The 24,733-nt window shown below is 36.0% G+C and overlaps 1 protein-coding gene across 4 annotated transcripts in view; it reads left to right on the forward strand.

Moving 5' to 3' along the window:
- Window positions 1-24,733, forward strand: part of Naaladl2 (N-acetylated alpha-linked acidic dipeptidase like 2) — a 1,298,244-nt gene that overhangs the window by 1,183,918 nt on the left and 89,593 nt on the right. The gene's annotated exons all lie outside the window — the stretch shown is intronic.

The raw sequence follows: 24,733 nt of genomic DNA on the forward strand, positions 1-24,733 counted from the left end.
CTTACAGAGACAAAGTTTGGAGCTGTGACAAAAGGATGGACCATCTAGAGACTGCCATATCTGGGGATCCATCCCATAATCAGCTTCCAAACACTGACAGCATTGCATACACTAACAAGATTTTCCTGAAAGGACCCAGATATAGCTGTCTCTTGTGAGACTATACTGGGGCCTAGCAAACACAGAAGTGGATGCTCACAGTCAGCTATTGGATGGATCACAGGGCCCCCAATGGAGGAGCTAGAGAAAGTACCCATGGAGCTAAAGGGATCTGCAATCCATCAGGTGGAACAACATTATGAACTAACCAGTACCCCAGAGCTCTTGACTCTAACTGCATATGTATCAAAAGATGGCCTAGTCGGCCATCAGTGGAAAGAGAGGCCCATTGGACTTGCAAACTTTATATGCCTCAGTACAGGGGAACGCCAGGGCCCAAAAGTGGGAGTAGGTGGGTAGGGGAGTGAGGGGGAGTGTATGGGGGACCTTTGAGATAGCATTGGAAATGTAAATGAGGAAAAAAAAAAGCAAGAAGGTAATCCCTCAACAAACCTAAAAGAAGACAGCCACAAGAATAGTATTTCTATTATTCTTAGGTTTGATCTTTTCATTTATTTTACATTTTTCTAGATATTTTGGGTTAGGAGTTTTGACTCTTTGTATTTTCTTTAACTGATTTGTCAATATTTTCTATGATACCTTCTCTACCTGAGATTCTCTACTCTATCTCTTGTATCCTTTTGATGATGCTTGACTCTGTAGCTGATTTCTTTCCTAAATTGTCCTTCTCCAGACTTACATCATTTTGTCCTTTCCTTATTGTTTTTGTTTCCATTTTTAGTTCTTGGACTGTTTTGTTCAATTCCTTTACCTTCTTGATTGTGTTTTCCTGTGTTTCTTTTTTTTTCCAGCTTGGATATTTTTATTAGATAATTTCTTTATTTACATTTCAAATGTTATCCCCTCCCCTAGTTTCCCCTCTGAAAATCTCTTATCCACTCCCACCTCCCCTTGCTCCCCAACCCACCAACTCCTGTTTCCTGGCCCTGGCATCCTCTATACTGGGGCATAGAAACTTCACAAGACCAAGGGCCTCTCCTCCAATTGATGACCAACTAGGCTATACTCTGCTACAAATGCAGCTAGAGCCACAAGTCCCACCATGTGTTTTCTTTGATTGGTGGTTTAGTTGCAGGGAGCTCTGGGGGTACTGGTTAGTTCATCCTGTTGTTCCCCCTGTGGGGCTGCAAACCCCTTCAGCTCCTTGGGTACTTTCTCTAGCTCCTTCATTGGGGATCATGTGCTCCATCCAATGGATGACTATGAACATCGACTTCTGTATTTGCCAGGCACTCTCAGGAGACAGCAATATCAGGATCCTGTCATCAAGCTCTGGTTGACATCTGCAATAGTGTCTGGTTGGATTTATTTGTTTCCTCTTTAAGAGCTTCTACCTGTTTACTTGAGTTTTCCTGTATTTCCTTAAGGTCGTTCTTTGTATCTTCCTTAAAGTTCTCTATCATCTTCTTGAAATGGGATCTTAGGTTATTATGTAGCTTTTCTGGTATGTTTGGGTGTCCAGGATTTGCTGTGGTGAGAGAACTGGATTCTGGTGGTACAGAGCTGCATTGTGTCTGTTGCTTATGATCTTGCACTTTTTTCTGGCTATCTGGTTATTTCTAGTGTCAATTGGTCTGGTGTCTGTCTAGGTCTAGTCTGCTTGGAGGCAGACAGTGCTGCTCTGGTTAGGGTGGGCCTCTTGTTTCTCTGTTTAGAGCAGGCTTCCTCTGTCCCTGGTTATTGTTGACCTCCTGTAGCCTATGTGCTAGTATTTGGCCAGTGATCTGTCCTGGGTTGGAAGGGGGCAAGAAGAAAGATAGAGCTGGGGGGAGGTGTCCCACATAAGCTGGGCCTCATGGTTGTCAAATACATGGGTATTAGGGTGAGATTCTCACCTGTGTCTTTATTTAATTTGGACCTCCTGGGAAGCACACATGCTGTAACACATGGGCACGTGTCTGGCCATGGATTCTAGGCTAATTTTAAAATTGGGTATTTTGATAACTTCAAGGATTCCAAAGCATACACACATTTTCTTTACTTATTTGGGCAGACATTTGTCTGTTGATACTTCTATCAGTATCCAGACATAACATTTGCTCCAGTAGAGGAAATGATTATTTCTCTATGATGAAACACATGGAAGTGTATATTTCTGGTAAACGTGTGAACAACAACAAAGAGCGCTCTCATCTCAGGAAGTTAATGTGAAAGCCCTTTGGATGAGGAGTATCTACATCTTTTATGTTGATAGATGTTTTTATGTTTTATTACTAAGTTAGTCACTGCTGTTATATGAGATATATATTATTTTTGAAAATATGACGAATCTGAAATAAAAATAAAATTGTTTAAATAACTGACTAAGTCCAGGACCTAGTGGCCAGTTTAGCCTCCAATCTAGATCTGCTGACCCAGGCTAGAATTATATCACTTTGTATAATTCAGCTGCTTGTGAATGAGTACAAATAGCAAATTGGAAACAAGCCCGAACAATGAACTGAAGCATCAGTCAGTCAATGGCAAACACCATGTAGTGTCTTATAAAATAGATATACTACCAAAAAGTAAATGATTGGGTACTTTCAACTTAAATATACACATGTTAATACATAGAAACATATATTTTTCCATCCCCATATGTAAAAATACATTGTAAAAAAAGCTTTTTATCTCTGAATTTACAGTATGAATACAGTATGAATACATACACAATACATACATAAAAGAACACAGCATAGAGAATTCATAGAAAATTAGTAGCAAGATATACATTGCACTAAAAGACCAGTATAGACAATTTGCCCGAGACGTTTGTTCTTCTTTACTTAAGTTATTTGTGGTTGCAAGCATACCAAAAAAATGTCATATTTACCAAAGGATCACTATCTCACATCGTCACTTTGGATCTGAAAATTCTAAAAAGCTAGAATAAGAATAAGAAGCTCATAGCACCAAGTCTGCCTGCCACTAGGCTTTCTGCCATGATGCTAATGGACTAAACCTCTGAAAGTCAGCAAGCCCCACTTAAATGCTTTAAAAAAAAAAAAAAGTTGTTGTGGTCATGATATTGCTTCTCAGAAATAGGAAGTTGATAGTTAGTTCTGAGAACTCTAAAACACATTTCTTACTCTTTCAACTAAACCTATATAATGAGTGAATAAAACCAATAACCTAGGGAAAAAATGTATGTCGACAGAAGTCATGGAGCAAATCCAGAAACTGCACATATTGCTTTGTGCCTCTCATAGTCTCACCCCTTGTAGACTCGAATGTTGTTCAACTTTAAAATTGTTTGCCTGAAAGTTTTATAGAGTAGTTAAGTATAAAATTCATCCTGAGAAATTTGAGTCCTTGGCATAACTTTTATTCGAGAAGCCCTAATTAGATTTTAAAAAATCCTCTACTAGTCTCACTGAGGCCAACTGACATTCTTTTACCATGCCCAGGGCCACTTGGAAGATAGTAAATATGATTACTAGAGTTTCCTAGGATGATAAAATAATGTAGCATTTATTTCTGAGTATTTTTAGGTAATTATTGTTCTGCTTTCAAATTAATTGATTTTTAGAAGTAAGCATATGATACCATGTATGCCTGCAAAGATAGAGGAATGTATAACTAAGACACACAGTCGCTATGTATATCCTTTACATATAATAAAAATGTAGAAGTAATACACTAATGTCTAGAGCTTGTTTGGGGTAACTGTAAAATGTAGAGAAAATATCTTGTGTTTGTATGGATATGGCATGTGTCTATAGTAAAACTGAAAACCTATAGCTTAGGCAGAGCATGAGGGGTGGGATATCATGGAGGCAGAAAGAATTCTGGGATACTGCAGGCATGGGAGATTCACCGGGGAAGGTGTGACAAAACAGATGAGCACAGGTAATCAGCCAGGTGGCAGAATGTAGATTACAATAAATACATTATTATAAGTTATGGCCTAGTCAGAGAGGAGCCTAGCTATATGGTCAAGGTATTTGAAAATATTTTTGATCTGAATCTTGTTTCTGACAGCATGGAACTGGGAGGAAAACAATTAACTTCTAGAGTAAAATATTCCAGTTAAGTGACCAGTAAAAGTGAGCAAATGGATAATGTGGTTTAAAAATTGTGAGAGTAAAATAAAAATTATAATTCTTAATATAGTTTTCTGGAAGTATCAAATATCCAGCAAATATATATGCCAGACAGTTATTTACCAATGAGAACATGATGATATAGAATTGAATTTGAAGTAATGGTCTTGGTAAATTTTTGTTTAATAATTAAAATGGCAGTACTAAATAGAATTACTTAGAGAAATTATACAGGGGTGTGTTAGCATTTAAAATTAAATTCTTTACAAAATAAATTGAGAAATGATTGATTGTTAGCAGTTATAGAGGCCTAACACAAATGATCTAGTAAGTAAATGTTTTTTTATAAGGTCTCCTAAGGGGTTATTTGGTTTAGAAAACACAGGTAATCATTTAATTTTTTTTTTTTTTTTTTTTTTTTTTTTTTTTTTTTTTTTTTTTTTTTTTACCAAGCTGGCAACAATATAGGGTAGCACTCTCTTTTGACATAATTCTAGGATATGATGTGAACCTTGGCTATGAGTATATTTTCAAGAGATTTTGGACTACCAAAGTTATGAATTAGATAAAGAAATTAATTCTGCTCACTCTTTCACATAAATGTATTTTAGGAAGTTACACTTCCTAAAAGGGTTTTAGATATCTGCAGGTGATTGGGTAAGGTTCTCTCATATCTACCACTTGGGTTTGAAAGAGGGAGAAACCTGTATGTGATCTAGAAATGATAGTCCATAGGTAATAAGAAGACATGTTCAAGATAGAGTAAGACAGATTACTAATAAAGATCACAAATATAGCTGGAAGAAGAAGGAAGCTAGAAGAGAGAGAGATAGGACCTATTTTCAAGACAAACCATTTTTATACTTGAAGCAGCGAATGGAAAGTTAGGAATGGTTAATACACATACTTGTAAGCCCAATATCATGGAAATCGTTCTGTGTGGTGAACTTTATTGTAAAGAGCTGAAAGTAGGTAGAAAGGAGTAAAGTGAACAAAATCAACATTGAACAAAGGACAGATTTAATATGGTGATCATGGAAATATACCACCATGAAATCTTCTTTAACCTAAAATGATGAGATGTTTAGCACAAGTATATGAGAAATATTATACATATAAATATATTTAATTGGTGTGACTAAATTTTATTATAATATTTATATAGTGTCTATGCATGTATGTATATTTACACATATGTATATAAAATATACTACACATATTTATACAGAAAATATCATTTATAGATTTTAAAAGATTACCACAAATATGCAGAAGAATATATATATATATGTATATATATATGTATATATATATACACATATACAATATACATATATGGGTGTGTGTGTATTTGTGTAATTTCAGATTTTTAAAGTATATGCACATATATGAAAGATATATATATATATATATATATATATATATATATATATCTCACTTATATGTATACCTGTATATTTTTAGTGTTCAAATTTAAACTGCACAAGCCTATACACATATACATGTATCTCAAGTATTCTCTTAAATATATTTTTATAGTTACACTTCCTAAAAAGACTTTAGGTATCTGTAGGTGATTAGGTAAGTTTCTCTCATATTCAGTTATTTCTTATGTTCAAAAATGAATATAAGCCAAAATTATTATTTCTAATTTTTCTCTGAATTCCTATACAAATTCTTCCTACAAGGTGAATTGTGGGAACTAAAGGGAGCAGAGGTAGGAGTGGGGAGGGAGGATAGCCCACTTCCGGCCAGAGTTCCTGCTGTGCTCTGGGCAGTCAGACATGGGAGGACTTTCAGAAGCTTTCCACTCGGCCCTGGGTGGGCATCTAAGCAACTGACCCCACTAAACTGGGCGTGGACAAGGGGCAGCCCCCGACCTGGGGTCCAGGGTTAACACCCTGTAGCCCTGGGGTTATGGGAGAGAGGGCTGAGGGAGAGAGGTTCCCACACAGGTGAGAGTAAGCTCAGTGGGACTTGATAAACAGAAACAGTCTATGGTTTTAGAGCTTTATTGTAAAAAAGGTAGGGGGAAAGAGAAAAGGGAGAGAGAGAGAGAGAGAGAGAGAGAGAGAGAGAGAGAGAGAGAGAGAGAGAGAGACCATGGTCATGGCCAAGAGGAGAGAAGGGGGAAAAGGAGAGAGAGAATAAAGCCTACCGAGTAAGAGGGAGAGAGAAAAAGATAGTGAGAGGAGAGAGGAGAGAAGGGAAGAGAGAGGAGAGTAAGGGAAGTAAGAGAGCAAGGTGGGGCCAAGCAACCCTTTTATGGTGTGCTGTTATACTGTTGCTAGGTAACTAGGGAGGAGTTTAGCCTGAAAGTCAGAAGCTTGGGACATTGTCTATGTGACTGCTGGCCACACACTTCTCTTGTAGGGGCTATGGGGGCGGTAACTTTGTCAGGAGCCAGAGTTCCAGGAGCATGAGGTAATGCCTACCATCCCATGTAGGTGAATTATCACCACCAGGTCCTGGGGTTCACTTGACTGGAAACCAGACTGTGTATAGCCCAATGCCCCACAGTGAATTTTAGTATTTATGTCTAATATCTAAAAACAATATTGAACAGACTACTGGTAAAGGAGTTAATGTTTTCAAATTTGTATTTGCTTAATGCTTAAAAAAAATGCTCACTCTGATTGTGAAATGATAGAAAGGTAAGAATCATTTCACAATAATCAGCAGCAAGAATGACACCCAAGATTATATGCATTATTTTAATTAGGGATGCTTGAAAATACATATGGTTTCCTTTGAATAATTAGCATCTTCAAATGAGATTTGATTAGCAAATGCAATCTCCTCTACAGGTTCAATTAAATCAGCTGCATTTCAATAATGGTATGTGATTAGAGAAATTTTTATCAGAATCCCACTCAGAGTCATCATTCAAACAATCTATTTTATTTTTTAAAGTCTATGGAGTAGTTTGCACGGTAATGGTTCAATTTCCAAATCAATGTGGGAATATTAAGAGTGATTAAATTATGCATTCATCAGTTTGTGATTTAATGTGTCTGGTTGATTTAAAGAATTCTTATTTACTCTCAAAAGACAACCATGTATGTGAGTGAGCCTTGCAATTTGTGAGAGATGAGCTTTAAAAGTCACACTGTACACTATATGTAGAGATGAACATCAAAATTCTATTGATTTTGATTTATTCTTTTTAAAAATAAAGCACATGGCATTTAACTGAGTACTCTGATTTGCTTTGGTCTTGTTTACATTTTACCTTGAAGAAAAGCAGGATGATTACTTATAAAGAGAAATAAAGGCTTACAGGGTAAAACGTTGTATCCTTACTTGCTGCCAAGGACACAAAGCTTTCACATTTTAAAAAGTGGGGATAGAATTTACTTTTAAATCTATGCCAAATACAACTTCAATATATATTTATTTCTCGTTGTGATGATCTAGTATGAAACATTATCCAAATGTCTCTCATTCTAAAGAAATATTCATGCACAAAAGGTTCATTCCTTGAAAAGTTGCACTATTTATTTCTACCCAGAGAAGCTTATGATAAAATCTATTCATCATAATGATAAAGTCTATAAAATATTTTACAGAGACATGATCTGAATTTATAGAGACTTGATAGCCCCTTTGTAGAATGAATATAAAAATGCATTAAGCCTACATCAGAGGTACATGTAAATAAAAGCATCAGGGTTTTACTATTATTAAATTATCAAATTATAAATATGTAAAAGCTAGGCTGAATATATGACTCAGTGATAAGATGAATTCTTAGCATGCTTGAAATGCTAGAATCAATCTCAGAACTTGAACAAAACACCAAAAAAAAAAAAAATTGTTTGAAAGGTTTAACTTAAAGCATTTTCTTTTTCTGTGTTCATTTTATGAAATCAACAAAATTATGTTTTTGTCATTAATGTGGATAGAAAATGTAATACATATTCTTGTCTTTCCTGTAATCAATCCCAAGGCAACCAATAAAAGATTAAGCTGTATACTGTGCCCCTTCATACTAAGGGAAAATCAGAATTTCTATACAGGAACTTTAAAATGATGAAAAGAGGCAAATTTATTAATAAGAGATAGGAACAAAAATCTTTTGTCCTGGAGACAAAGACAAGGCTTGTGATGTTAGTTACTTTAGTGGCAGTTTTATACATACACACATTTCCTCTCACTTTGCTTCCTTATACAACTGATGAATGTTTGCCTCTTATGTACAAAGCTCATAGTTCTATAAGAATATGTTAAAAATCACTATGTCAAGTACTATGTAGACTTCTAAGAAAAGCACGAAGAAGCCATGGGTCCATGCCAGAGTCTTGAACTTTTTGACCTTGTAAACATTATCATCTTCTATGTCTATGCTTCAGAACTACACAGTGAACGTATAAAAGGAAAAATGGCAAAAAAGGTCCTCATATTATTTTAAGTAAGTTTGTGATTTTGTATTGAGTCCCATTTATAGCTATCCTTGGCTATAAGTATTCCTTAAATTTCTGGTTAGACAAACCAGAAACAAGAAGGGAATCTTCACTGTGCCTTAATCTGTTTTCTGCTATTGAAACTGGTAAGTTATAAATAACTTAAGTCATTTGGCTCATAGGTTTATAGATTACAAAATACAGTGAGGTAACCCAATCACAAAAGAAGTCACTTGATATGCACTCACTGATAAGTGGCTATTAGCCCAGAAACTTAGACTGCTCAAGATACAATTTTCAAAACACAAGAAAATCAAGAAGAAGAAAGACCAACGTGTGGATACATCATTCCTCCTTAGAATAGGGAACAAAATACTCATGGAAGCAGTAACAGAGACAAAGTTCAGATCTAAGACTAAAGGATGAACCATCCAGAGACTACCCTACCTGGGGATCCATCCCATAATCAGCCTCCAAACACAGACACTATTTCACATGCCAGCAAGATATTGCTGAAAGGACCCTGATATAGCTGTCTCTTGTGAGGCTATGCCAATACCTGGCAAACACAGAAGTAGATGCTCACAGTCATCTATTGGATGGATCACAGGGCCCTCAATGGAGAAGCTAGAGAAAGTACCCAAGAAGCTGAAAGAGTCTGCAACTCTATAGGTGGAACAATAATATGAACTAACTAGTACCCCCAGAACTCATGTCTCTAGCTGCATATGTATCAGAAGATGGCCTAGTCGGCCATCATTGAGAAGAGAGTCCCCTTGGTCTTGCAAACTTTATATGCCCCAGTACAGGGGAAAGCCAGGGCCAAGAAGTGGGAATGGGTGGGTAGGAAAGCAGTGTGGGGGGAGGGTATAGGGACTTTCAGTATAGCATTTGAAATATAAATGAAGAAAATATTTAATAAAAAATTGAAAAGAAAAGATAAATCAAGAGCATGTTTCTGGCAAATAACAACAGTCTTCATGCTACACTGTAGAAAACCAATAGAACACAGAAGTCAGACAGATGAAAAATCTCATTGAATCATGAGTTATGACTAGCCTGCTACTAAAACAAGCCTCTAATTTTAGTAGGCATCTTTTTGGAGGCCATAAAATGAAAATTCTTTTAGTACTTCTTCTTAAGCCAATTCTGTGGGATGATACTTGCAAGCCAGTAGTGGGCCTTCCAGCCCTTTCTCCTCATACATTATTGTAACCAAAATTCTTGGGTACATCTTGAAATGCTATGAATATCTATGCCTCCTAGATTTAAACCCAGTTACAATGTTAAAGCATTAAGTGTTGGTGCCTTTTACAGGTCATTAGGTTCTAGAGGAAAAGATCCCAGAAAGTGTCTGCTCTGGATTGAAACCTGCACATTCACATGAGTGGGAAAAGCACATGCATATTTACAATATGATGAAAAGTGTTTAAAAGTGTGGGGAATACAATCACTGACGAGCAGTGGCTCTGTGGGTTTGGAGAAGAGATTGCCATTAGGTATTTGAGTGCAACAGGAAAATAAGATTTAAAAAGATATGTCACATGATCTAATTTATTGTTCAAAGAAAGGAAGAACATTCTAGATATTATGTAGAGAATCTTCTGAGGGCTAATGCACCAACATTGCAAGCCCAACTAAAGCATCATTGTATCCTGATATCAAATGTGTGGCAGCCAGGTGTGTGTTTATATTCATGATGGGAAAGTCTCTGTTTTAACAATGTAAAGCAAAGCTTGACTTAAACTATGTGTTGAAGAAATATGCAAGCTACTTTGCTGCATTATTTTTGAATATTCCCATGATGATATTTAGTCCTTTGTATCTTTTGAAACAGATAAGTTCATATTTTATCTATTACAAACTCTGACTTATTTAATAATCAGCTGCCATCTTCAAATTTTTGAACACTTTGATATGTAGTGTTTCTTTGAAATTTACTATCTCTGCCTTCAACTATGTAGGATATTATAATGCCATATACTGATATATAGATGTGTATATGTTTATATATACATATATATATATATATATATACATCTATCTATATCTATATCTATCTATCTATCTATCTATCTAGATAGATAGATAGATAGATAGATAGATAGATAGATAGATAGATAGATAGATAGATAGATAGAGAGAGATGTTTCATTCCAAGAGAGGCTAGGAAGCAAAGACAGGCTGCTGGCAGATTTCATAGATTCCATGGCTGATGAGGGTTGATTCCACTCAAATACTGTGTGTTGTTTGGCTGAGAATGGGTTTACTGATAGATAACTTGCTTAGCATGCACAAGGTTCTGTGTTTATTCCTAGAATCATCTGTGTCTTAGTTACTGTTTCTATTGCTGTGAAGAAAAATCATGAGCATGGCATCTCTTAGAAGGAAACATGTAATTAATGCTGGCTTACAGTTCAGAAGTTTAGTCCATTATTGTCATGGTAGGAATCACTAATGCACAAAGGCATACAGAGAAATGCAGAGGTAGCAGAGAATTCTACACTCAAATTGGTATGCAGCAGAGAAGAGAGAATGGCATTCAGCCTTCTGAAATCTTCAAGCCCAATGCTCATGACACTCTTTCTCCCAAAGGACCACAACTACTCCAACAAGACTGTATCTCCTAATAGTGGCACTTCCCTAGGAATGCCATTTTCATTCAAATCAGCACAGCATACATGCAGGTGCATATGCACACATATACAGAAACACACACACACCACCCCACATTATTCAGTGTCTTACTGCATTTCCTCACATGGTTTGTTGGACTATTTTGTCCTTTTATAGGGACACTAATTTCAATTGTGAAGCCTCCATTTGCAATTTCTAATACATTACAAGACTTTATATCCTCATAGTATCTTATGAGTATAGTTTCAATTATTAATTTTAAGAGGTCACAATGTAGACTATACCATTCTCAGTTCCATAGTTTTTTTTAAGTTTTTAAAATTTATTGTATTTCAGAGCAAGTCTTCAATATGTAATTGGTGGTCAGATGACAATTTGTAAGAGTCTATTTTCTCTTAAATTAAGGACCAATGATATAAAACTTGTGTTATTAATCTTGTAGCAAGAGCTTTTTACCCATGAAGTCATCCTGATGGACCATCTCCTGTCCTTTTTATTTCTTAGAACCACACTAATAAACTATAGATGCACACATGCATAAGTATTGACCAATGATTAGTAGTTGAAAATGAACTACCATCATAAGCATGTATAATATTTGATCTGTACCCAGAAATTCCAAACTAAATTATGAGAAATTATAAAGATTATTATAGAAAAATATAAATATTGGAGACAAAAATGAAATAAGTTATAATGAGAGAAATAATAGACTTTAAAAAATCATGTATCTAAATAATACAAACTGTGAAAATAAAAACTCAATGAATGATTAAAAATATTTATGTGTCTATATATCATATATAAATATATATTATAAATATTTATTATAAATATATTATAAGGACATGTTATGAATACAGTCTATCTACTCTTTAAAATCAGCAAGAGTTTTTGACTGCTGAGCTATCTCTCTAGCTTCTTTCTCATAGTTCAATACTTTACATGAACAAACTATTATATATATGAATATATAATTATATAGCAATATATTATATAAAATATGATTTTATTATAAATTATATATACATATATACATACACACACATATATATACACATAGATTATTACTGAGATGAAACTGAACCTGAAGGTGTAATCCAGAAAAATATTAGTTATTTAAAAATTAAGCAGTTAATAAATGAGAATTATATTTTTTAGAATGTTTCATTCGAATTTTGCAAAAAGGATGATTATGGGTTTGTACCAGTATCTGAAGACATAATAACTATATGTATATGTGTGTTTGTGTGTGTATTTTTTGTGTGTTTGTGTGTGTGTGTGTATGTGAGAGAGAGAGAGAGAGAAAGAGAGAGAGAGAGAGTGTATATGTATGAGTATGTATGTCCACAGAGGATAGAAGAGAGCGAGGGTTGTCCTGGAATTGGAGTTAAAGAAAATTATGAACAACAAGATTTGGTTCCTAGGAATCAAAATCAGATCTGCTGTAAGAGCAACAAGTGCTCTTAAGTACTGAACTTTTTCTCCAGCCTTCTCAAATTTTACTTTTAACATAAAGTCATAAGTGATATATGTTGAAAGCCAAATCTACACCTAAACAATATGTGTGAAATTGTCTTAGAATAGCAGCAACTGTAAAATGTTAACTATGCTATATCTAAGACTTGATATTATGTGCTTATAAGTTGGTGTTGGGGAAGCAGAGGCTAGAAGATCTCTAGGGCTTGCTGGCCATCAGCCTAACAAAGCATAATTAGAGAGTTCCATGCCAGAGAAATAGCATGTCTCAAGAAGGTGGATAGCACCCAGGGGTTGTACTTTGGCACGTGCGTGCACACACACACACACACACAATGCACAATCACAATCACACATAGGGTCACACACAGAGACACACATACATGCTCACACAACTGAAATTACAATCTCAGTGTACAATATATGCATTTTTTTGTGATGAGTTTACCAATTTTTTTATTCATATTTTTATTATCTATACATAAACATGAACAAGAACACTTGTAATTGATTAATTTATATTCTCCTGGTAGCATTTTCTTATGTGTAGAAACAATGTATTAAGAGCTCTAAGCTTTTTAATTTCACTTCTGGTGTGTCTCTGAAAAGTTCTGTGATGATCAGAAAGTCATTTCAATTTGCAACCCCTATTTCCGTATGTGCAAATTGAGGTGATAAGATCAGATAGCAGCCTGGACTTTTTCACCATTTGCTCCTCTACAAATCTATGCAAAATATTTGATCTTCTGAAAATTACTTTTGTTACTCATAAATGTGTATTTGTGTTCTCTATTTCATAAAGATATATTGTCCAGTAATTAATTTTCATTTGAAATAAAAAGTTATTTGTCTAAAGAATGTCATAATACAGATCAAAGTTAAAGCCCAGAAACCCTTTAACATCCTTAAATAGGCAAGTTAGATCAATAGTGTACAACACTGAGAGGTGTCCCAAGCTTCTGAATAAGCTGAATAGAGGACCAGTAGCCTCCTTGATACCCTTAAAGAGGGACATAGTTAACAACTTATGATTCATAAATGCAAAACTTTAACACATTACTAAAAATACCTGCATTCATTGCTCTTTTCCACTACATTGAAGTTTAAGTGGGAGAAACTATGGTGTCTGTTACTGGACATAGTTTGTTCATTTTCAAATTACCCAAGTGACTTAATAAGCTTTTATTCCTCATGAAATTGTCTCAGGACTTGTATTCGTTATTCATGTACTTCCTCAAATATCAATATGGTAATTTATATTTTAAAGGTAAAGTTAGATAACATCAGATATATATTTTCAGGATAGATGATAGATAGATGATAGATAGATAGGTAGATAGATAGATAGATAGATAGATAGATAGATAGATAGAAATCTGTTTGCTCAGAAAATTTCTTTTAAAAAGGCAAAACTCTCGTTCTTTTAAAATACTTGCCTCCAAGATGGACAGCTGGAGTCTGAGTCCCTAGACCCATGTGGTAGAACTAACTCTCAGTATACCTGCCTTAGTGTGTGTTAAACATACAAATACAGACACACTTCTTCTCAAAACCTGTTCCTTCACCCACAGCCATCTGCAATTAGTGATGTTTATTTTATTTTATCGAGTGTGTGTCCCTGTAGACGAAAATTGGCTCTAAACTCTACTGAAGCCAAAATAACCTTGAAATTCTGATCTTCCTCCTTCTTCCTCCCAAATACTGAAACCATCACACTGTTGGCACATGTTGTTCTGGGAGTATGAGGCAGGGCCTTGTTATTGATACAGGAACACTATACCAGTTAGACTACAGCTCCAACCTGGATATTTACTGTAAAATGGTAGATGTGAGGATATTTACTCAGATAACCTTAGCCTATCCCCTGTGTTGGGAAGCCATGCTTAGGAATTTATATCTTTGAAAGCTATACAGGTTTTTTTTTTTTATTCTAACAGTCCAATCACTTTGTTTATGAATTCTAATATTCAATACAAGCCACAAACTCTTTATTGTAACTTACTGAGCCTTTCATAGTCTGAACTATATGACATGTTTGTACAAGGTTAAACGCAATTAGGCCTTCTTGATTCCAGTGAAATGCCTATCTACAGTCTGGTACCTCTAGAAGTTTGATCAGGGAACTTAGAACATGTTTTCACCAGCAGTGTTGACTAGTCCTGGGGATCAGGGTCAGTTAGGATAGTGGAAATGTCACAACTAAAAAGCTGTCAGGAATATAGTGAGTCTTGATAGAGTCCCATGATAGAGTCACTGGAGGAAGGTTGCAGACCTGATGAACAACAGAGAGAAAACCAGAAACGGTAGTGGTTGTACCAGAGAGTTGGCTCCTTGTGTTTCTACAGCAGGTGATCTAGCTAAACAGTCTGTCTTGGGCTGGGGACTGGGATCTAATATGTCTCAAAAGAAGTTTGTCATTTCTGGCAAATGGCCACAGGGATGGCTGGATTAGTGGTGGGTTATATCTGATTTTATTTTTAACACACGAGCATATATATCCTAGGCTAAAAATAAATGTCCTCTCTAAGACAGTGACCTTGAAATTCTGACCTTTGTACCCCTAGATACAGACAATACTGAAGACTATAACCTTGAGTCACTATGCTTTCTCCTTTCCTCCATCTCTCTCAAACAAACAAAAAAGAGATGTGCCAGGTTACAATTTATATATATATAATCCTATTACAATTTATATATGTATATAATCCTATACTCAGCCTCCCCTCTCTCCTCTTCTCCCAGTCCTACTCTCACATGCCCTCCCTTCTTTCCTTTCCTCCTTAGAGAAGGGGAGGTCTCCCATGGGTACCAACGTTCCATGACATATCAAGGCAAAACAGGATTAGGTGCATCCTTTCCCTCTGAGGTATGACAAGGCAGCCCAATTAGGGAAGAGGAATGCAAATGTAGGCAACATAGCCCCTACTCCAATTGGTAGGGGACCCAAGAGAAGACCAAGCTGTACAAATGCTACATATATGGATGGGGGCCTAGATACAACTCAAACATGCTCTTTGATTACTGGATCAGTCTCTGGGAGCTCCCATTTGACCAGCTTAGTTGACTCTGTAGGTATTCTTATAGTGTCTTTGACCCCTCAGGCTCTAAAGTTCTCTCCATAAGTTACAGAATGAAGCCTGTCAGAAGACAGTTATGCTAGTCTATGATCTATAAGTATAGCAGAATATCATTAATAGTGTCAGGGGTTGGATCTCTCTCATGGGATGGGTCTCAACTTGGGCCAGACATTTGTTGGTTATTCCCTGAATTTTTGTTCTATCTTTATCCCTGCAAATAGGCAGGACAAATTTTGGGTGAAAAGGTTTTTATTGTCTCCCTTGCTCCTTTGGAAGGCCCCTCTGGCTACAGGAGACCACTTTAGGCTCTATAACCCCCACTTCTAGGAGTCTCAACCAAGGTCACCTCCACAGAATCCTGGGAGCCTCTATCATCCCAGGTCCCTGGCTCACTCCAGAGATGCCTGCCTACCAATTTCTCTTCTCTTTCCCATTCCTCTCCTCCCCACATCTGATTCTCATTCCCAAATCCACTCCCTCTCCCACCCATTTCTCCCCATTCATCCACCTTCAGCACATATTTTATTTTTACTTCTGAATGAGATTTCTCCCTTGGGCTTCTTTGGGTCTATGGATCGTAGCATGGTTATCATGTACTTTATGGCTAATATCAACTTATAAGTAAGTACAACATGGTGTGTTTTCCTGGGTCTGGGATACATCACTTAGGAGTGATGTTCTAACTGGATGTTGCATGTAGAAGAATTCAAATATGTCCATATTTATCACCCTGAACAAAACTCAAGTCCAAGTGGATCACACCTCTCATCATAAAACCAGATATACTAAATCTAACAGAAAAGAAAGTGGGGAATATCAATAGCACTGAACTCATTGGTATGGGAGACAGCATCCTGAAAAGAGTACCAATGGCTCAGGTATTAATACGAATAATTGATAAATAGGAGCTCATGAAACTATATGGCAAAGGAAACTATCAATGGGATAAAATGGACACATCAGATAAGAGTCTTGACCAACCCTACATCCTACAGAGGACTAATATTCAAAACATATAACAAACTTAAGAAGTTAGACACCAACAAATCAAATAATTCAATAAAAAACATGGGTACAGAACTAAGCAGATTCCTCAACAGAGGAATCAGTAATGGCTGAGAACCACTTAAAGAAATATTCAATGTGTTTAGTCGTTAGGAAAATGCAAATCAAAAATGACTCTGAGATTCCACCTTACATGCATCAGAATGGTTAAGATAAAAAAAAAAAAACTCAGGTGATAATACATGCTGGTGAGGATATGGAGCAAATAGAACACTTCTCAATTGCTAATGAGAATAAGAATTTTTACAACCACTCTGGAAATTAATTTGGCAGAAAACTGGGAATTGTTCTACCTCAAGACCCAGATATACCACTCCTTGGTATAAACCCAAAAGATGATCCACAATACTATAAGGATACTTCCTCAGTTATGTTCATAGAAGCTTTATTTGTAATAGTCAGAAATTATAAACCCAGTTGTCAAGCCAAGAATGGATATTATAATAAATACTACTCAGCTATTTAAACAAACACATCATGAAATTTTCAGATAAATTGATGGATTTGGGAATCAGCAAAAGACTATATAGTATTGAACAAGGAGCCTTGCAGTCCAGTGATGGACAGGGAAATATAACTAATTTATCTAATGATCTGCTAAGATCACACAGACTACTGACAAAATGGAAGTTGGCCAGACAGTGTTCACCATCTGCTTCTTACTTGTGAGAGAGAAGATCCCCTTGAACCCTGATGAACTTTCTCACAGACAATAGACTTTTCAGGTATGCTCAGGTTGTCTACAATAAGAGTTGCAATAAAGAAGCAGATTTGTTAGAACTGTGGTAGGTGACTATCATTCCTTCCAGTTCTAGAAAGTAGTCATACACATAAACTCTATAAATGAGTCAGATCATCATCAAAGTCTCTCAATTATGTCATCCCTCATAAATAACCAGCCCTGTCCTGAAACTTGCTAGGAATATTGCTTCCAACAGAGAGAGAAGGTCTTAACAGGATCAAGATGCATAGACAATCAAGAATTAAATCCACACACTGTGGGGCAAGGGCTATTGTATTTTCAACATGTTATATTTCTAAATTCTAAGCTTTGTTGATGCTAGTAATATGGAACAATGGAATATTGACTTTCTGAAAGTAAAGCATAAGCATACTCACTTCCATTTTTTTCAAACAAAGCTTTTCTTTAGCATCTTGAATAGAATGGTCAAAGCTACGAGATATGGCTGAGTTGTCAAGTCACTGCTGTGTAGCTGAAACACACTCTCCTTCATTTGAGACACTGACAAGGAGAGTCCTTTTCCAACAACCTTCTACATATTAGCCTGTTTTCTTCTGTAAAGGACTCCCCCATCGATCAAGATTGGCTTTTTCCAAGGTTAAACCAGCATTTGCATGTCCTTCCTTTTACTAGAATATTTTCCATTCTCCAGCCTCTCTAAGTGTTAGCCTTTCTTTGCAGCCTAACAGAAGTTGAATCTTCAGCCAGAGTTCTGGTATGCATGTTCTTTATGGTAACCCATGTGTCCTCTCAAGTAACTAGAGTAACTGCTTCACATTTTTGCATCTAACTCAGAATGTGTGTGTGTGTGTGTGTGCCTATATACTCCTGTATATATGTGTATCTGTATACATGGTATGGCAGGGACAGGTGTAGAGTTCAAAGGGCAATCTTGGGTGTTCATTCTTACTCTCCACTGTGTATGAGACAAGGTCTCACTGTTATTGCCCACAGTGCTGTAAAACTCTTGCTAGTTAATACAGGAGCTTTCAGAAATTTCTCTCTGTCTACCTCCAGTTTTGCTAAAACAGCACTAAGATTATAGCTGTGAACTATTCTTGAGACTAATGACTTGAGTTCAGCTCCTCATGTTGTGTACCATGAGCTCCACTCACATCTCTCCAGCACTAGCCATAATATTTGAATACTAGGGTTGTTCAAATCGTGTCATCTCCATATGTTGCATACATACCTATAAGGTAGAGTGTTGGGATGAAATTATAGGATCCTATCACATGGGCTAATTGGTAAACAGCAATAAGACTTTCAAATTATGTGGACAATCAAGATATATTTAAAGGATATACCTTAGCTGGATTTAAAGAATATATCAGGGCTGGATCAGTCCTGTCTGTTTCTAAGTAACTCTTGAAAAAGAAAAGAGCTATCCAGAGAATGCCTGAGCAGTGCTGTGCACTCTGTGTCTGCAGCACCTTATTTACATGCCTATACTTTAGATTCAACTGAACAATAGCATCTGCTTTCCAGAAAGTTGCTAGAGGAAACTTGTCATGAATATAATAGCACATCAAAGGAAATGAAGCCTGGGTGTTTCTTTCACTATTTCTAAAATGTCAAGTCTTACTCGGCAGGAAGTAGTCTACAACAGTTATTGCATTTAAAGTCAGGGGGAAAAAAAGAACTTCATTCGCAATGTAATAGCAAACCTTTCAGGTCATATATATTTTGACCATTATTTAAATCTGAAATCTCTGCAGGAAAAAGCAATTAATTCAAATGAAGAATATTTTGTTGTTGTTGTTGTTGCTGCTCATATCGTCCTCCCCCTCTATTCCTTCTACTGTTTCTATGATGAAAATATGTCATTATTTAATTAAACTATAGAATGCTATTATGACATATTACTTCTAGAAGAACAGACTCAACCCAAACTACATTGAAGCAGTAGTGGCTTAGATTTCAATGGCTTCCACTGGACACATACAAAAGGACACAGTTACGTGAGCAGTGTATATGAGCAAAGTGGCATTGGTCAATTAACACAATGTGATAGTTAACACTGAATGTCAATGTGGCAGGGTATAGAGCCATCAAAGAGAGAAGCCTCTGGGGATGACAGTAAAAGAATTTCTAGATGATATTAGCCTGTAGGAATTCCTAAGGGCTTATCTCGTTAAGGAAAATTGAAGTGGGAAGACCAGTCTACTTGGGTGGCACCATTCACTGGGCTGGAATCCTACAGTGAATAAAAAAAAGAACAAGATCAGCACCAGCATTAAGATCTCTCTCTGCTTCTTACCTGTGCATCCAATATGCCAGCTGTCTTTTCAAGGTCCTGCAGCCATGACTTTCCCAATATTATGAACTGTACCCTCAATAAGGGAGACAAAGGATTGTCTCTGAACATAATTAAATTCATGATTGTCAAAATGTTTTTGCTAGGTATTCCAAACCAATACTGTCTTTATTTTTGACCAAAGAATTTTTATTATATGATTGAAAAGCATAGTTCTCTGTGTGTACAGATACTGGTGTTGTACTCTGCAAATGTAAGCAATAAGAGAAAGTTTCTCTTAAAAATAAATATCATGTATACATTCCTGCATCTTATACTTGACACACATTGAGTTATCATTGTGAGAAGCTGCTAAGTCCATCATCTTTTGTTTCAGACTTGAAGAGTTGATGGAGTTCTTGATGTAATAAGAATAAAATGACAATACCTCAACCTCTCCTGTTTGCAACCCCACAGTTCTGGTGACCTGGGGAGAAATAGGGATATATAGCTAATTTTTTTACCAAACCATGACTTTTTCTTCACAGTTTCAGGGCATGTATGCTGAATAAGCTTAAGATACTTTTTAAAAAGTAGCCAACATAATCTAATTAAGAAAGTTTTTTTTTTGTGTGTGTGTGTGTGTGTGTGTGTGTGTGTGTTTGTGAGATATAAGGGCACTTGCTTTTTAGCAAGTTTACTCCTGGTTCTTTCCTTCTTGATGCGGAGTCTAAGTTAGTGTCTTCCTCCCAGAATGTCTTTTCTCAAGAAAACCTGTCCTGATTCTTCTAATGAAGAAGGACTCCAGTATAGCTTTTCATGGTGCCTTGTGAAACTTTTATCCTAAAATTTATAGCTAATATTTATCTCCTTTTATGAGCACTATTCTAATAACTCCAATAACAAAGTTTTTCACATGTAGCTGGTGCAGAGTAAATGCTGCCTTAATAGTACAAATGTCCTCTAGCAGCATGGATGAGGACAAGTGGCTTGTCACTGATGTCCATTGGGATGGTGACAATTTTTAGTTATTAAATGCACTTCCCTGAGTCATTTTCAACAATCCTAAAGTTAGAGCCCTAATTGGTAGTCCTCTAAATAGACACTAGCCCACGGGCATTGACTGCACTTCTGCTTATTGTTCTTACTCTTCTGGACTGTCTGATTATCAATATTATACATTAAATGGATCTGAAGTTAAAATAATTATTTTATTTTTCATCATCAGTGGGGATTGTTTTACTTCATACATGAAAATTAGTACTGACAAGTAAGAGAATTATATATCTATAAGGTGATTTGCTCAGGTCTTTATTTTAAACATTTGTCATAGATGTAGCAAGGTATTGGTCATTCCTTAGAATATATCTTTTGGTTCAATAGATATGTATCAGTAGACACTTGTATTCTTGATTTGTTAATATTGAAAAATGAGTGATAGATAATGTACTAATTGGTGTTATAATTGGAATCTTAGTTCTATATTCGAAATGCTTCCTGTCAGATCTCAAAATAACCATGTACTAGCTAAGTGGTTTTGAAATATTTAATTAATTGAGCAGTGGCTCAGTTTTCTCATCTGCAAATTAAAATAATACTTTTGTATAGTTTAAATGAATTGATTCATGTAAAGAATTTAGTAGATTGCCTGACACAAAGGAAAAGCTCTAAAATATTAGTTGTTAATATTATTGCTAAATCATGTTGAAGTTATTTATTAGTGAAATATAATGAAGATATTTAATCTTTTACTGGCTGACAAAATAATTGTTGACAGTAAAAATAGAAAAGTATGTATCTTGATGTTTCTCATTCCAATGCAACAGAAAATATTACCACACTGGGCTCTTCTCTTCAAATGGTGTGATTAGCAAAGTCAAATCCAATTCTAACATTTTTTAATGTTATCTAGAAAGAAATATATTAACTAGATTATTTACAAGCTGATAGCCTGAAAATATATTTAGTCCACTATACTTTACTAAGAGGAGATAGCAATTGCTGACAGAGACAGGGGCCAACATAGGAGAAACAGTGAACTTACCTGTAATCTTGAAATGAGGAAAGTATTTGATTTTCACAATACATTCCAAAAATTGTGGTGTGCCAATTGCAGCAACTCTGCAAGAGACAGATATGCCAATGGCAACCTTGTATCCTAGAATCCTTACTCAGCTTCTGAGAACTGTAAACATTGTGGTAGAGATGGAACTGAGGGAACAAGGAGAAAGGATTTGCTTTCCTCCACAGATATCTGCCATTCTGATGGCTTCAAGCCAGCATCCTAGCTCATCCTGAGTACTATTATTTTGGTTACATATATACTTTTCCTGTAGATGGTCAATTGCTAGATAACAGCTCCTTTGGAGTTCCTAGTATTGGCCATATACCTATTAAAGTAAGATATTCAATGTATTCCCTAAACTAAAAACACTTTTAAAATTAGTGTCCTCCTAAGAGATTCTGCTAGGATTCTTCAGTGATTTCAAAATTCTTTGCTCACAAATCACTTCACAGAAGACTATCTGTCAATCTGAACTATTCTGGTATTTTAGAAACTTTAGCCCCTGAGTAGAGGACCCAGGAATACGAAAGCTTCACCACCATCTTTTCAGTTATGTTTCCATCTTGAGTGTGTCACTCTCAGCACCAACCTAATCCTAATTCCTTGCCAGTAGCACCTTCACATCAATGTATGAATTGTAGCTTTATTTTCACATATTCTTACATGGGCTATATATCAGACAATACCCCATGGAGCTCTAGGCCTCACCACTGTCTTACAGTGGAGGATCCAGCAAGTATCAATCAATATTATAAGAAGTTGATGTACTTAAGTCAGAAAGTATATGAATCCATTACAAATAGGAGTAAGGACAGAGAGATTTAGAGTCTACATGTAGTTCTTTACAAAGAATCAATTAAAAATTCTTTGCAGGACTTTTTCGTGAACCTCAAGATACAACCACAAAATGGCATCAAGTCCACATGTGGCTCTGTGCAATGATGTGAAAAGGTTAGCTAAACTTTCTGAGACTTGGTTTCATTATCTATGGTACAAACATAATGACCCCTGCTCTATTGAGCTGTACTGAGAATTAAATGCGGTGAGAACTTCTGAACAGAATCTGACTCCAGAAATTTCTTGATAAATGTTGACCCTTGATATTTTAGCTCTTACCATTATCTTTAACAGCACCTTCTCAGCACAGGTCATTTCAGTCATAGGAACTGCTATTAATTCCCTCACTGCCAGCTTCAACAGATGCCCTTGTAGTGTGATAGGTAGAATAGAAACAGGAGCCTCACATGAGCATCAGGGAAATTTGTGCTATGCTGTTTGTAGATGCCCAGGACTGTAAGAAGTTCTTATAGCACAACTCACCTCCCCTTACATGGCCCTGGACACAGAAGTCTCTTGCCTATGAACCTGCAAATGTAGCTGGTTTCACATCTTTCATGGCCCAGGTGTTTTCAAACTGCCACTCCTTGTTGCCAGGTTTTTTGCTCAAAGAAGTAGCAGGGTGGCTGGCATGTATTCCTGTTGTTGGTGCTGCCAAATGATCTCTTTTAAAAACAGAACAAAACAATGTTCTCTGGCAGCACAGAGTCACCCTTCTCCTACCTCCTCTTCTTTTCCTTTGAATCCTTTGTAAAATGTGGCTTGCAGATACCCAAAGTATCAACAAAACATGTCTGTTCTCCAGTTTCTATTATCCAGTGAAAATTGGAAAAAGGAACCTTCATACTTCCTAACATCCGTTAAATTTTTCTTTTACAAATAATTTATTTCCAAATATTGGTGTTCACTGCATGATTTGAACAGGGTGGGTGGAATAGAACGGTGACTCCTACCTATCAATCTGCTGCAGGCAGTTTTCTGTTCCTAAAGCATAGTGTGATCATGCAGGGAGCTCCCCACAGGATGTGAGACCAACATGCTGGAGACAAACTCCACAAAGGTATCTTGGTCACTGGGGAAGAAAATCCACTGCTACATTTGGGAGTGAAATACCTCTGAGAAATAACAGAATCTTGCCGGTTTATTTCTCAGAAACATGTTTTTCAAGCTTGGACAGACCAGATTGAATTGCATTCTTAACATGACATGAATTGTGTGAATAATAAGGAAATAGAGTTTTTAAATTATACAGGATATAATGTTTCTTGAATATGTAGATATGATTATCTAAAATCCTGTTTACTGATATTTTGTAACTTAGTTTCTATACTGACTCAGGTTAATGGTCTGATTTCTGAGTGTAGGCTTTGTACAATATCATTTATGATACCAACACAATCATTTCCAGTTTTGCTTGGATAAGGGACTCATAAGGGACAGACAGACATGTGAACAGCCTTGGAAAACATAGAGGAGGCTAAACGAGACGTAGCAACAGGGTTTACTGATGGCCTGAAGGTCCTATGATAGTTCTGTGAATACAAACTACTATTGTAGAGTATGAAAAGAATGTTCTAAATCAGATGTAGCATGTTTCACTTTTCAAACACAGTTTTATAGTGGAGTGAGAAGTCTGTATGTGTGTAAGAAAATTCCAATATGACCTTGGGATGCCATTTAAAGTTTTGTTTATTGTTTTTAAATTTTAAAATAAGATATGTTCTGCAAAATATGTATGTGTAAATAGCTTTGGTTTCGATGAATTTCAGAAACATGATAAGTGATAAAGTTAAACATTAAAAGAGGCATACCTAAGGGACCAAAATGTATTAGAATGGATTACATATTAAATGTAATGCACTAATGGTTAACAGTGTTTGGAGTTTCCTACATTTAGTAAACAAAGGCTTTCGTTTCTTTGTTTGTTTACTTGTTATTTTTATAATATTTGATAATATTTAATATTACGGAGGGTTTTAAACTAACTTGCTGACATTAACTCAAAAGAGAATGCGCCATTGTGTCCTCTTGCTATCCTTTGACATCA

Source organism: Mus caroli, unplaced genomic scaffold (genome assembly GCF_978045245.1).
Source record: "Mus caroli unplaced genomic scaffold, Mus_caroli_1 scaffold_3, whole genome shotgun sequence".
NCBI classification, from domain to species: domain Eukaryota; kingdom Metazoa; phylum Chordata; class Mammalia; order Rodentia; family Muridae; genus Mus; species Mus caroli.